Source organism: Sus scrofa, unplaced genomic scaffold (genome assembly GCF_000003025.6).
Source record: "Sus scrofa isolate TJ Tabasco breed Duroc unplaced genomic scaffold, Sscrofa11.1 Contig955, whole genome shotgun sequence".
In the NCBI taxonomy this organism is placed as follows: Eukaryota; Metazoa; Chordata; class Mammalia; order Artiodactyla; family Suidae; genus Sus; species Sus scrofa.
In genome coordinates this window covers 9,719-25,730 of record NW_018085358.1, presented here as the reverse complement: position 1 = coordinate 25,730, position 16,012 = coordinate 9,719, and the positions used below count along the sequence as shown (strand labels likewise).

The following is a 16,012-nucleotide window of genomic DNA, read 5'->3' as shown; positions in this document are numbered from 1 at the left end:
CAATACACTGAGGATGAAAAGGAAACAGGCAATATGAATAGATTACATGATAACTATTCTGAGGATGTTGATTATGAAAAGACATGGGGGTTGATAGAATAGTGTATTGCTTTGGTTTTAAATGAGAAATATTTTCAAAATTTTAAGGTTCATAGGAAGAAGCTAGTACAAAGGCTGAGAGGAATAACTCAGGGATCCCACTACCAGAGAGGGCGGTACAGGATGGATGGAGAGAAGAAGGATCAGTGCCCCAAGTAAAGAAAGAGCGATTCCTCCATAATATAACAGTGATGAAGGAATAATAGAGAAATACAGAATTGAATAGGTTTGTTCTATTTGTTACTAAAAAGTTCAGATAGTTCCCTCGTGATGGATTTTTCTTCTGTTTCTTCTTAATATTATTAAATTCAAAGAAGGAATACAGTCATAAACTGAGAATAAGGAGTCAGTAGTTGCAAGTTTAAAGAAAGAGAAATGTTTAAGAAAACTACCTACCAAAAGTAAGGGAATGCAAATGGCTGGAGAGGATTACGGGATAGTACTGGTGTGCACGAGTTGAAAGATAATTAAACACATATGAAAGAAACATCTACTCATTTGGGTAGACTGTTATAGCATTTTAAGCTGCCAGTATACAAATGTATAATTAGATTAATTTGTATTTGTATTTTGCCAAGTTATTGTGGCAGAAAAACAATGACACCAGGATTTCCATTTCTGAGGAAGAGAATACTTGAAATCATTAGCCATGACACCAAGTAGGGAAAAGGGTAGGAAGTGAAGTCAGGAGTGATGAATGAATTAGGAGACATAAAGGGGCCTGATGAGACTGACACAGTGCAGGAGTAGGAGTAGCTATGTAACCAAGTACAGGACTTATACCTCCAGTTTCACTTGCATATTCAATGTGGATGTCATCTGCTGCCAAACTTAAAGGGAGAGGGCACTGGTAAGGGTAAGAATCCATCACAAGGGGCAAATATCCAACACACAAATTGATTAAAGACATACATGTTTGCATTTCATGAAAGAATTCTAGAATTGGGCAATAGAGGGGCTCCATGGAGTTGTTGGATTCCCAAGTTCATTTTAATTTCTCTACCATCTGCGTCATATTACATGGTCATATATGTGTTTTGAGTTCCATTAATCATGACACTTTATAGCCAGAAGAAAAGTAAAGAAGAAAAGAAAGACACAATTTTCCTTTAAGGACACATCCTTGTAATTCACCTTTTAATACACCACCATCCTTTGGTCACATGCACCAGGGGAGTCTAGGAAATCTAGTACTTACAGGAGGCTGTCATAGGAAAAGGTAATAATGAGAAAGAATACACAACGAAAAGAGGGAGAATTGATATGAGGGACAATCATTAAGTCTGAGTCCCAGAGCTTCATATTGACATTGAACCAGTAGGGACTAGGAAAAAATCTATTTATATATCTTGTTGGGGGGGAAGTGCCATCTTCTATGGGGCAAAGTGATCATTTCACCTGGAGGGTAGGCTTATGAATTACATCAGTACATTCTCCTTCAGCTGAACAGATGGTTAGGGAGCCCGAGTCAGAGGACCAAAGTCTGAAAAGTGGTCTTAGGACACCATAGAATGTGTTCTGGGGAAAGGTGAAAATGTGAGATCCATCTGTCATGTTGTAGAAAGATACATCTCCAGCCTCATAATTCAGGAATATCCCACCTTAAGGGGTCTTTCTCTTAGAGGAAGAGAAGTTTCCGGGGAGGTGAGGGCCCAGTACTCCCCGTCATAGAGCCTAATGGCCCAGAAACCATTCTGTGGGGACATAATGAATGCCCCCTTCCTTGTCACATTATCTCTACAAATTCCCAGGTCCCAAGATTGCATGTCCCCAACCTCCACCTCCCAGTAGGCTCTCCCTGAGTTGATGCGCAGCTGACCCAGCACACAGGGAATGGAGCTGAATCTCTGTGTGGAGCTGGGAAGATCTTGACAAGTTTCTTGCCAGGTAACCCGCCTCCCTCTTTCAGACACGAGGAGGGCAGGATGGGCAGTGGCTTCATCCAGGGTCACATTTGCTGCAAAGACAAGTGGACTATCATGTTTCTGGCAATGATTGTAGGCATGGGCCAGAGGGCTCCTGTTCTGTCAGGACTCCTCTGGCCCTGGGTAGATCCAGCTCACTTTTACCCAGCAATCCTCCAGCCACCCCACAAAAAGCAAGTTTCCTGCTGTATCTTGATAGACTCACCAGCTTCTAGTTCCTCTTTCCTCTAATATATAAAGAAAAAATAATCATGAGACCCCACCATTTGAAAAATAAATCTGCCTGTCTGTCCAGAATACCATGAATATAATAAATTCCCCAGGATTATGTTAAGAATAAGAGCAACCAAGAATATACTCTTTCATAACTTGAACTTCTTTTTACAATCTATTAAATTATGTATGACTTGACCCATCTTCTGTGTTGTCTACGTCAACATTCCTGTAGGATAAATATCTATAAACCCTTTAGAGTATTTCCAAGAAAATAGGGAACATGGTGTATCTGACCAAAGAATTTTTCATGTTAGTGTCCTCAGATTTTAGCCCATGATTACCACTCTACATATGCTCAAAACACAATGATGCAATTTAAAAACTGTTACAGTTTAATGTTTCAAACACATTATTATCTGTTAAAATATTGAGTAATATAGGAGGTGCTTTCAGTTTCTTTGATTTTCAGTATTTGTTGTACACACATAGATGTTTATTTAAAATATCTTTGCAAATAGATTTTTTTCATCAGCGTCCATGTTGCTCACCAGGATGTAACAGTGAATTCCTCCAGGCTGCAAAGGAACAAAATAAATAATTCATTACTTGTTTTCCTTCCCTGTTTTCTCTCATTATCTTGTCCATTTCTCCATCTTTCTTTTTTTTTTTTTTTTTTTTTTTTTTATTTTTTTTTCATCTTTATTATAAAAATAAAAAACATAAATTCTAAAATAATATAAATAAAAAAAAAAAAAGGAGGAAGGAGGAAAGACATGCTAACGATGGGCAATCCATCTCAAAGGACATATGGAGAACCCAGTTGAAAGAAAATTTCTATTTAATGGAAAAAAACACATTCTTCTTAGACTAAGCCCTTCATCTCAACAACCTTATTTGAATTATGGTAATTATCTGGAAGACAGAGGCCTAAGAATATATCAAAAGAAGGAAAGGAAACAAAGAAAATGTGTTTCTAGAAATTACATCACTAAAAGATTATCAGGAAAAAAAGTTACCAATTTCATTCTGAGTACTCCTGAAAGTAAAATGGATAAAAAGCTCAATTAAATGTCCAGGAAAGACAACACAGAAAATGATAACGAGCTGAAAATTTCCAGTTCACAGAAAGTTGGTGGGATGAATCATAACCAGAAATAAATGAACAAAAATAAACAAGAATTGAAAAATAGCAAGGAATCACATTTCTGTCTTAGAAAAGTGAAAACAGGGAATCAATTCATAATTGATGACTAAAAGAAGAATGGTGAATATATGAACAGAAAATAACTAGAATTTTATGCTGTACATATTTCTTTTATGAACAGTTTTAAGGATATAAGTAATTCAAAATTTATATGAAGACATATACTTAATAAAATAATTTTATAAAAATTTTTATTCTTGGTAGTAGTGTACTGAAATTAATTTTTTTAATTTTGAAAATTCTTCCAACTATATCAGATTAAGCAAGATAGCTTTATATGAAAACATTATTTGCATAGTTAGAGTAAACATATGTGTAAGTCCCAAAAAGTCTTTTTAGAAGATATCACAAATGTTGAGAAAGTGAATGACTATATGTCTGTTTGCAATGCTAATGGTTTCTAATTCTTTGCATTTAACAAAATTGTAATAAAAATTAATTTAGTTATCAATTGAACAACTTTCAAAATTAGCTTTGAAAGCTTGTACTCTCTGATTTTATTATATACTGCAGAAAGTCAAAGAATTTAGCGACATAGCTCTAATTAAATACTTCTCATTCCTATTAACTTACATAATAGTAGAGAATTTCTCAGCAAACAAATCTTTTGTAAACAAACAGAAAATAAATGGAATAAAGATGATGTTAATGACTGACTCATGTATTGGGGGAAATACAATTTTCAAAAATGAGTTAGGAGGAAAATAAATGCTATAATTATATGAGCAAACTGTTAGAAGACTGTACTTTAAACACTAATTTTATAGTCTGTATGGATGTCCCTTAAAAAACAAATGCAAATTTCAAGAGACTAATGCATTTATAGAACTGGCATTTATAAAAAGACAGTTTATGCAAGGTCCTATAATTTATAGGATTCGAGTTTTTATGTCCTATGTGCACTTTACTTGTCTTATATTCTTGGATGAAATCTCTCTGGTGGTATTTTATCAATTGTGTGGTCTTTTTCTCCATCCCTCCTGTGTTCACTAGACTAAAACATCATTCTTGAATCCTTAGGAAAATCCCCTTGGATTATGATGTATGATTCATGTAATTCACTGTTAAATTCAGCTTGCAATATTTGCAGAGGATTGTTTGCGTCTATGTTCATCAGTTATATTGGCCTGAAATGTTCTTTTTTTGTGTATGGCTTGTCTGATTTTGGTGATATTAGCCCCATAGAAGGAATTCAGAAGCATCCCTTCCTCTTCAGTTTTTTGGGATAGTTTGAGCAGATAAGTGTTGACTCTTCTTTAAATGTTTGGTAGAATTCACCTGTGAGGCCATTCGGTCTTAGACTTTTGTTTTTTTTTTAAATAATTATCACTGATTCAGTATCACTAATGATCATCAGTTTGTTCTTATTTTCTATGTCTGATTCAGTCTTGGGAGATTATGTTTCCAAGAATTTATTCATTTGTTCTAGACTGTCTATTTTATTGCAACATAACTGTTTGTAGCAATGCCTTATATTCCTTTGTAATTCTGTAGTATCAGTGTAACCTCTCCTTCATTTATATGTTATTTATTTAGGCTTCTTTTTTCCTGATGAGCCCAGCTAAAACTACATCAATCTTATCTCTAAAGAAGCAATTCTTAGTTTCTTTGATCTTTTCTAAGTCTCTACTTCATTTATTTCTGCTCTGATCTTTAATATTTCTTTTCTTCTACTTACTTTGTTTTGATTATTTTCTTTTCTCTAGTTCCTTGAGGTTAAAGTTAGATTGTTTATTTGAAATTTTTCTTGTTTAGTGAGATAGGCTTATGTTGCTATAAATTTCCCTCTCAGTACTGCTTTTGCTGTATCTCACAGATTTTAGATCAATGTGTTTCCATTTTCGTTTGATCCAGGTATGTTTTATTTCCTCGTTGATTTCTTTGGTGACCCTTTAGTTGTTTAGAAATATATTTTTTTCCTTCCACAGGTTTTTTAACTTTTTATAGTTGACTTCTAGTCTCATACTGTTGAGTCAGAAAAGATGCTTGATATAGTTTTAATCTTTCAAGTTCATTGAGCCTTGCATTGTAGCCTAGAATGTGATCTATCCTGAAGACTGTTCCATCATATTTGGGAAAGAAATCTTACTCTGCTGTTTTGGGATAGAATTTCAGCTCTTCTATGTCTTTTGATGAAGCACTTAGTTCATTTATAATTGAAGCAATTATTGACTGGGATATACTTTTTGACACTTGTTCATCGTTTCCTGTTTTAGTAGTTCTTTTTGTTTCTTCCTCTTTTGCTCTCTTCCCTTTGATTTGATGACTTTCTTAAGTCTATGTTTGAATATTTTGGGGTGTATATGTAAGTGATGGTATTTGGTTACCATGAGTTCAATAACACAACCTCTTATAACCGATATCTCCTAAGTTTATTTACTGGGGAGGGGTGAATTTTCAGCATAGGGAAGTTCCCAGGCTAGGGTCAAATCAGAGCTGTACTGCTGGCCTACACCAAGCTCACAGCAACACCAGATTCTTAACCACTGAGTAAGGCCAGGGATTGAACACCCATCCTCACAGATACTAGTCAAGTTCATTATTGCTGAGCTATGACAGAACTCCGATCTCATAAGTGTAAAACACTCTAACTGCAATTCACTTTACCCCTTCCAACCGCATTTATGTTTTTGACATCAACATCATATATCTTATTGTTTTGTATATCCCTTAACTACTTATTATAGATATAGAATGTTTTTAGTACTTTTGCCTTTTAACCTATCTACTAGCTTTGTAATGTGTTTATGTACTACCATTACTGTATGTTTGCTTTTAAGATGAGATTTTTCCTTTCATAAATTTCATATTTCTAGTTGTATTTATTTTCTGCTTAGAAGTGATCTTGTAAAGATGGTTTCATGGTGATGCTTATGCTTGACTGTAAACTTTACTCTTTTCTTCAAATATAAATGATAATTTCTTTTTTTTTTTTTGTCTTTTGTCTTTTCAGGGCCACACTCACGGCATATGGAGGTTCCCAGCTAGGGGACTAATCAGAGGTATGGCTGCCAGCTTATGCCAGAGCCACAGCACACCAGATCCGAGCTGCATCTGTGACCTACACCACAGCTCATGGCAACACTGGATACTTAACCCACTGAGCAAAGCCAAGGATTGAACCTACAACCTCATGGTTCCTGGTCAGACTTGTTAACCCCTGAGCCATGACAGGAATCCTCATACTGTATTTTTCTTTCCCATTATGACTTACTTCACTTAGTATAATAATCTCTAGGTCCATCTATGTTGTGGAAAATGGTGTTACTTCTTTCTCTTTATGATTGAGTAGTATTCCATTGCATACATATAACACAGCTTCTGAGCCACTGGCCATTTTATCTCCTGGGGGAATTTGCTGACTCAAGCAAGGGGCTTGGCTCAAGCAAAGGACATGGGTGGAGAGAGAGAAAAATTAGAGCCTCTGATAGTTAGGTGTATCTGGGGTAATTACTTAGAAATTGAAGGCTCCAACACCAGGGCTGCATTTTCCCACTGGACATTCTTAGGTGCTTGGGCAGTGCAGAGGTTTTCAGGGGCAGGAGAGAAGAAGGGGACAGTGCAAAATTTCCTGCAATTTTGGAATTCTTTGAAGAAAAACTCTTCTCCCTTGAAGAAAAGGGCCTCAAACGAATGTACATTTGCCAGATTTTGAACCATGTTTTCCAAGGTGGCAGGATTTTAATCTGAAGGAACGTGACCATTTCCACTTTTATGACTGTTTGAATATCAGGTTGGGTTGACATACCAAACAGAGCTACCCATATTTCCAGCAGTAATCTTCTGATAGTAGAGCAAAAATATGAGAAGCCGATTAATACACACAAAAAATAAACAGAAAAAGTACCTGCTTCAGAAAAATATTTCCTTGGGAGTTCCTATGGTGGCTGAGAGGTAACAAACACAAGTATTCATGAGGATGCAGGTTTGATCCCCAGCCTCACTCAGTGGTTTAGGGATCTGGCATTGTCATAAGCTGTGGTGTAGGTCACAGACATGGCTCAGATCCCATGTTGCTGTTGCTGTGGCTGTGGTGTAGGCTGGCAGCTGCAGCTCCGATTTGACCCTAGCCAGGAACTTCCATATGCACAGGTGCAGCCAAAAAACAAACAAACAAATTCTCTAAATAACTATAATCAGAAAATATTGAAAGTGCTAAATATAATGAGTAGATGATTGGCATTCCCTGAGAATGAGATTAAGCCACAGGAGAATGTTCCTGAGCTCATTATTATGTATGTTAAATTTGAAATATAAGTAAGATGATCAAGAGGAATTGTTTGGAGGTAATTAAAATATCTGTCAAGGGGGCAGAGCAAGATGGTGGAGGAGAAAGAGGTCTTGCTCCTTCTCCCACAAACACATCAAAAAACACACTGAGGAGATGTTCATTTGTGCTGGATATTAGATTCCAGTTATAAGTGATATCACATATAATATCCAGCACAAATGAACATCTTCTCAGAAAAGAAATCATGGACTTGGGAGAAGAGACTTGTGGCTGCCTGATGGGAGGGGGAGGGAGTGGGAGGAATTGGGAGCTTGGGGCTTATCAGACACAACTTAGAATAGATTTACAAGGAGATCCTGCTGAATAGCATTGAGAACTATGTCTAGATACTCATGCTGCAACAGAAGAAAGGGTGGGGGAAAAAATGTAATTGTAATGTATACATGTAAGGATAACCTGACCCCTTGTTGTACAGTGGGAAAATTAAAAAAATATATATTAAAAAAAAAGCACAACTACATGTAAAACAACTAACACAGAACAGCAACTGAATGCTGGCAAAAGAACTCAAACCTCCAAAAAGGGCAAGAAACTCTTGACATAACTGGGTAGAACAAAAGAAAAAAAGAGAGAGAGAGAGAAAAGGAACAAGGATGAGACTAGGATTCCTGAGAGGGAGCAGTGAAGGAAAAGGAACCCACACCCTGGAAAGCCACCTAACTGATGGAAAGATCAGCCAAGACAGAGGGACCTCAAAGTCACCAAGAAAAGCACAGCATCTGGACTGAGGAGGGCAAAGCAGAGAGACAGCCGCCAGATCATCTGAACCACCAGCCAGGACACCACAGCCTGAGATGCTTGGGCGGGGGCTGGGTGATGTGACTTAAGCTGTGGAGATCAGTCCTAGGAAGAGGACAGGGGCTGGTTGTGTGGGGACAGCCTGAGGGGCTAAGGAGCAGTGCGCCATGGGTGGGGATCGGTGTGCTACAGGCTAGGGAGTGGAATGCCACAGCAGAGGAACCCAGGGAAAGGTCCTGGCCACAGGAGAGGCAAGGCACCATTATTGGGGAAGGGAGAGGAGAAGGGGTGGACCGCCATAGGAAACTCCCTGCACACTTTCCTCCTGAGCATGCGTATGTGCCTGTGGGCTCTCTCAGAGGGCAGGGCGGCTCTGGAGCACGCTCTGTGTGAGAAGCCTCTTGCTCCTTTACAGGAGTCTGGGACCTTCTTGGTAAGGCTACCAGTGGCCAGGCACCTCTAGTGTGGGCTAAGGGCATCAGGGGCTAAGTGCGGCATGGTGCCTCTGGCAAAAAATATTGAGAAGCTCTTTCCATGGAAAAAGAATGAGGTAATGGCTGCAGTTTTGAAAGGACAACATTCACTATTGTGGTCTGGCTGCAACTGCCATCCTTCTTCCTCCCTAGCATCAGGGTCAGACCGGGGCAGTCGTCTCCAAGGCCCAGAGAGGGAGGTGTGGCTACCACCACTGGGGGCGTGTGAGTGGGCTCCACCTGTGGCCTCCGTCACCTCAGGTGTTGGCAAAAAAAAAAGGCATGTAACCAAACATGTATGCTGTTGTTCTCACTCCCCTGGGAACACACCCACCCTGCACCTGCCACTGACAAACATTCTGGGTAATGCCTAGACACTTGGTCAATGTCCCTTCCAAGACCCTACAACTAGGAACAGCTGGCACAGCACCTGCTGCATGCACTAAGTGGGACAGGGTGCTTCTTGTGTGGTCTGAACATGGTGGGGGCAAACCACTGCAGTTATCTCTAACTCCAAAGGTGGGTGTGGCCCACAGCCACTGGGGATAACTAAACAAAAATAACTTGCAGCCCCAACCACCTCAGAGGGCACCATAGAGAAGGACATTGTGATGGAACACCACCTGTTGTTGTTCTCACTCCACTGGGAACACACCTGTTCTGCTGCTACCACTGCCAAAAACCCTGGGCAGTGCCCAGATGCTTGATCACTGTCCCATCCAGGAAACTGCAACTAGGAGCAGCTTGTGCAGCACCTCCTGTGGGGGCTAAGCAGGACGAGGTGCTTCTTGCATGGTCTACAGAAGGTGGGGGTAAACCACTGCAGTTATCTCTGGCTCCAGAGGTGGGAGTGGCCCGCTAACACTAGGGGTCCGTGAGCAGGCACCACTTGCAGCCCCAGTCACCTCAAAGGCAACAGAGAGGAGGGCATTGTGACCAAACACCACCTGTTGGTGCTCTTGTACCCCTGGGAACAAACCGGCCCTGCTGCTGCCACTGCTGAATGCTCCTGGCAGTACCCACACACCTGATCCCTGTCACTTCCCAGGATCCTGCAACTAGGAGCAGCCTGTGCAGCACCTCCTATGTAGGCTAAGTGAGATGGGGTGCTTCATGCATGGTCTACAGGTGGTGGGGGCAAACCACCGCAGTTATCACTAACTCCAGAGTGGTCATGGCCTGCTACCACTAGGGGTCCCTGGACAGGCACCACCTGCAATTCCAATCACCTCAGAGGAGGGCATTATAATTGAACACTAGCTGTTGTTGCTCTCACTCCCTCCCCTAGGAACTCCCACACCCAGCTGCTGCTACTGCCAAATGCTCCAGACACTTTGTAGATCTGCCTAGAGCTAATTACCACTTCCCAGGACCCTGAAACTAGGAGTAACCCGTGCCACTTTACTGCAGGTCCTTGCTGCTGCTGAGAGCCCAACGACCAGGCACTGACTGCTGGCCTTACCTTTTGCCTCCTTCTCCCTGAAAACACACTGAGCATCCTGGGAATAACAGCCTGCTCACATCAAAGAAAGAGACAGCAAATATTCAGACTCCCACACCAAAAATAAATACTAACCCCCCTAAAAAAATACAAAGGGGCGCTCTTGCATAGAAGTAGCCTTCACAAGACTACAGTTTGTCTTCCCTAAACTCAGGGGAAAAGACAAACATAAGCAAGATGAAGAAGCTCAGAAACCATTCCCAGTTAAAGAAACAGAAGAAGTCACCTAAAGCAGTCAACAATGAAACAGAATTTTGCCACCTGGCAGACATTTAGCTCAAAAGATAGATAATGAAAATACTGAAGGAATTAAGGCTGAATATCAAGGAATTAAGCGAGGATATGAACACTAATGCAGATTCCTTGGGAGGGGAGCTAGAAAACATAAGGAGCCAAGAAAAGTATAAAATTCATTTGCAGAGATGCAAACTGAGTTAAAGTCAATAAAGAGCACGATGAATAATGCAGAGGCATGAATTAGTGACTTGCAAGATAGAAAAATGGAAATCGCCCCATCAGGACACCAGACCCAAAACCAAAAGGAAAAACTACTGTGAGATACCAACTCACACCAGTCAGATTGGTCGTCATTAATAAGTCCACAGAACAAATTTTGGAGGGGATGTGGAGAAAAGGGAACCATCCTGTATCCTTGGTGGGAAGATAAGCTGCTACAGCCACTATGGAGAACAGTATGGAGGTACCTTAGAAATCTATACATAGAACTACCACATGACCCAGCAATCCCACTCCTGGACATATACCCAGACAAAACTTTCCTTGAAAAAGACACATGCACCTGCATATCATTGCAGCACTATTCACAGTAGCAAAGACGTGGAAACAACCCAAATGTCCATTGACAGATGATTGGATTAGGAAGAGGGGTATATATGCATAATGGAATACTACTCAGCCGTAAAAAAAATGAAATGATGCCATTTGCAGCAACATGGATGGAACTAGAGACTCTCATACTGAGTGAAGTAAGTCAGAAAGAGAAAGATAAATACCATACAATATCACTTATATCTGGCATCTAATATAAGGCACAAAGGAACCTTTCCACAGAAAAGAGAATCATGGACTTGGAGAATAGACTTGTGGTTACCCAGGGGAGGAGGAGGGAGTGGGAGGGATTGGGAGCTTGGGGTTAACGGATGCAAACTATTGCTCTTGGAATGGATTTACAATGAGATCCTGCTGTGTAGCACTGAGAACTATGTCTAGATACTTACAATGGAGCATGACAATGGGAGAATAATTTGTGTATACATGTATGTGTAACTGGGTCCTCATACTGTACAGTGGAAAAAGTAAATAAATAAAGCAGGCCAATATGAATAATAGGAATTCCAGAAGGAGAAGAAAACGAAAAGGGGATTTAAAATATATTTGAAGAAATTTATTTGAAAACTAAATCTAAAGGAAACTGATACCAAGATACAGGAAGGACAGAGGGCCCCAAACAAGTTCAACCCAAACAGGACCACACCAAGACATATTATAATAAAAATGGCAGTTAAAGATAAAGAGAGGATTCTAAAGACAGCAAGAGAAAAGCAAAGCATTAATTATAAGGGAACCTCCATAAGGCTATCAGCTGATTTCTCTACAGAAACACTACAGGCCAGAAGGGAGTGGCAAGATATATATAAAGTGATGAAAGGAAAAAAGTTGCAACCTAGAATACTGTATCCAGCAAGAATATTATTTAAAATAGAAGGAGAAATAAAGAATTTTCTAACAAACAAAACTGAAAAAGTACAGCAATACTAAACCCATTCCAAAAGAAATATTTAAAGGGGTTCTTTAAATTAAAAAAAAAAAGAACTAAGAAGAAACAAGATGGAGGAAACCACACTTGGAAAGCAATCACTTAAATAAACCAGCATACAAATCTAAACATGAAGTAGTTAAAAAAAAAAGATATCAAAATCATACAATGTGGGGAAGGTAAGTAAGAAAATATAAATTCTTTTTTTTTATTTTAATGATGCGTTTGAACCTATATGACTGTCAAGCCAAAGCAAGCAGATGTAGGAAGGGGTTTACATACTTAAAAAACAAGGCAACCACAAATCCAAACCAAACACTACATTCACAGAAACTGAAAAGAAAAGTATCAAGCATAAAATAAATGGAAACCATCCAATCAAAAAAAGCCAATCAAAAAAAGAAAAGAAGAAAAGAGAAACATAGAATCAACTGGAAAACAAGGTTTAAAACAGCGATGAATACATATCTATCAAGAATCACCTTAAATGTCTATGGAAGGAATGCTCCAATCAAAAGACTCGGAGTGGCAGATTGGATAAAAAAAGCCAAAACCTTCAATCTGATGTCTAAAAGAAACTCATCTTAGGAGTTCCCGTCGTGGCACAGTGGTTAACAAATCCAACTAGGAACCATGAGGTTGCGGGTTCGGTCCCTGCCCTTGCTCAGTAGGTTAACGATCTGGCATTGCCATGACCTGTGGTGTAGGTTGCAGATGCGGCTCGGATCCCATGTTGCTGTGGCTCTGGCGTAGGCCAGTGGCTACAGCTCCGATTCGACCCCTAGCCTGGGAACCTCCATATGCCACAGGAGCGACCCAAGAAATTGCAAAAAGAACAAAAAAAAAAAAAAAAAAGAAACTCATCTTAGGGCAAAGGATACATATAGATTGGAAGTAAGGGGGTGGGAAAAGATATTTCATGCCAAAGGACAAGACAGGAAAGCAGGAGTTGCAATACTCATATCAGAAAAAATAGACTTTAAAATGAAGGCCATAAAGAAAGACAAAGAAGGACACTATTTAATGGTTAAAGAATCCATTCAAGAGGAGGATATTACATTCGTCAATATATGTACCCCTAATATAGGAGCACCCAGATTCCTACAACAAATACTAACATACATAAAAGAAGAAATTGATGGGACTACATTCATAGTAGGAGACTTTAACACCCCACTGAAATGAATGGACAGATTCACTAGACGAAAAATCAATTAGGCAACAGAGATCCGAAAGGTCACAATAGAAAAGTTAGACTTAATCAACATTTCCAGAACACTACATCGAAAAAATCAGAATATACATTCTTCTCAAGGGCACATGGAACATTCTCAAGGATTGACCACATCCTGGGGCACAAAGCTAACCTCAACAAATTTAAGAGTATAGAAATTATTTCAAGTATCTTCTCTGACCACAATGGCATGGAACTAGAAATCAACCACAGGAAAAGAAATGAGAAAAAACTGAGGACATGGTGACTAAATAACATGCTACTAAAAAACCAATGGGTCAATGAGGAAATCAAGAAGGAAATTAAAAAATACCTTGAGACAAATGATAATGAAAACACAACCACTCAGTATCTACGGGATGCTGCAAAGGCAGTCTTCAGAGGGATGTTCATAGCAATACAGGCCTTCCTCAAAAACAGAGGAAAAATCTCAAACCAACAAATTAACCCACCACCTAACTGAATTAGAAAAAGAAGAACAGGAGTTCCCATCGTGGCTCAGTGGTTAATGAATCTGACTAGAAACAATGAGGTGGCAGGTTCGATCCCTGGGCTTGCTCAGTGGCATAAGGGTCCAGCATTGCCATGAGCTGTGGTGTAGGTCACAGATGTGGCTCAGTTCCTATGTTGCTGTGGCTCTGGTGGAGGCCAGCAGCTACAGCTCTGATTAGACCACTAGCCCAGGAACCTCCAAATGCAGGCCTAGAAAAGACAAAAAAAAAAAAGAAAAGAAAAGAAAGAAAAAGGAAAGAAAAAGAAGAACAAACAAAACCTAAAGTCAGCAGAAGGAAGGAAAACACAAAGATCAGAGAAGAAATTCATAAAATAGAGATTCAAAAAGCAATAGAAAAAATCAATCAAACCAAGAGCTGGTTCTTTGAAAAGGTCAACAAAATTGACAAACCTCTGGCTAGACTCACCAAGAAAAGGAGAGAAAAACCCCAAATAAACAAAATCAGAAATGAAAAAGGAGAAGTCACAATGGATATGGCAGAAATACAAAAAACCATGAGAGAAAACTTTCTAGAGACTTACAGCCTACCAAAACTGAATCAAGAAGAAATAGATCAACTGAACAGACTGATCACTAGAAATGAAATTGACTATGTCATAAAAACACTTTCTACAAATAAAAGCCCAGGACCAGATGTCTTCACAGGTGAATTCTACCAAGCATACAAAGAGGAACTTATACCCATCTTCCTTAAACTTTGCAAAAGGTTGAAGAAGAAGGCACACTCCCAAAGACATTCTGTGAAGCCACTATCACCCTAATACCAAAACCAAAGATATCACCAAAAAAGAAAACTATAGGCCAATATCTTTGATAAATATAGATGCAAAAATTCTCAACAAAATTTTAGCCAACCGAATCCAACAACATATAAAAAAGATCATACACCATGACCACGTGGGATTTCATCCCAGGTGCACAATGATGGTTCAACGTATGCAAATTAATCAGTGTCATTCCACCACATTAGCAAAAGAAAAGTCAAAATCCACATGATCATCTCAATAGATGCAGAAAAAGCATTTGACAAAAGTCCAACATCCATTCATGATCAAAACTCTTACCAAAGTGGGTAGAGAGGGAACATAATAAAAGCCATTTATGACAAGCCCACAGCCAATATAATACCCAAGGGAGAAAAGCTGAAAGCCTTCCCACTAAAATCTGGAACAAGACAAGGATGCCCACTCTCACCACTGTTATTCAACACAGTATTGGAAGTCCTAGCCCAGCAATCAGACAAACAAAAGAAATAAAAGGCATATAAATAGGAAAAAAAGAGGAAAACTGTCACTGTATGCAGATGACATGACACTATATATGGCAAACACCATGGACTCAACCCCAAATCGACTTGAACTGATCAACAAATTCAGCAAAGTAGCAGGATCTAAGATTAACATTCAGAAATCAGTCGCATTTCTATATACTACAATGAAATATTAGAAAAGGAATACAAAAATACAATACCTTTTAACATTGCACCTCAAAAACTCAAATACTTAGGAATACACCTGACCAAGGAGGTAAAGGACTTGTATGCCGAGACCTATAAAACATTAATGAAGGAAATTAAAGAAGATGTAAAGAAATGGAAAGATATTCCATGCTCCTGGGTTGGAAAAATTAATATTGTAAAAATGGCCATACTACCCAAAGCAATCTACAGATTCAATGCAATCCCTATCAAATTACCCATGACATTTTCCACAGAACTGGAACAAACAATCCAAAAATTTATATGGAACCACAAAAGACCCAGAATTGCCAAAGCAATTCTGAGGAACAAAAGCCAAGCAGGAGGTATAACTCTCCCAGACTTCAGGCAATATTACAAAGCCACAGTCATCAAGACAGTGTGGTACTGATACCAAAAGAGACAGACGGACCAATGGAACAGAATAGAGAACACAGAAATAAACCCAGACACCTATGGTCAACTAAACTTCAACAAAGGAGGCAAGAACATAAAATGGGGAAAAGACAATCTTTTCAGCAAATATTGCAAGTCAATGAAACTAGAACACACCATCACACCAC

At 39.2% G+C, this 16,012-nt stretch overlaps 1 pseudogene; it reads right to left on the bottom strand.

The window, feature by feature from the left end:
- Window positions 1–1,201: 1,201 nt before the first annotated feature.
- Window positions 1,202–2,126, bottom strand: LOC110255262 (annotated as a pseudogene).
- Between the last annotated feature and the right edge of the window lie 13,886 nt (window positions 2,127–16,012).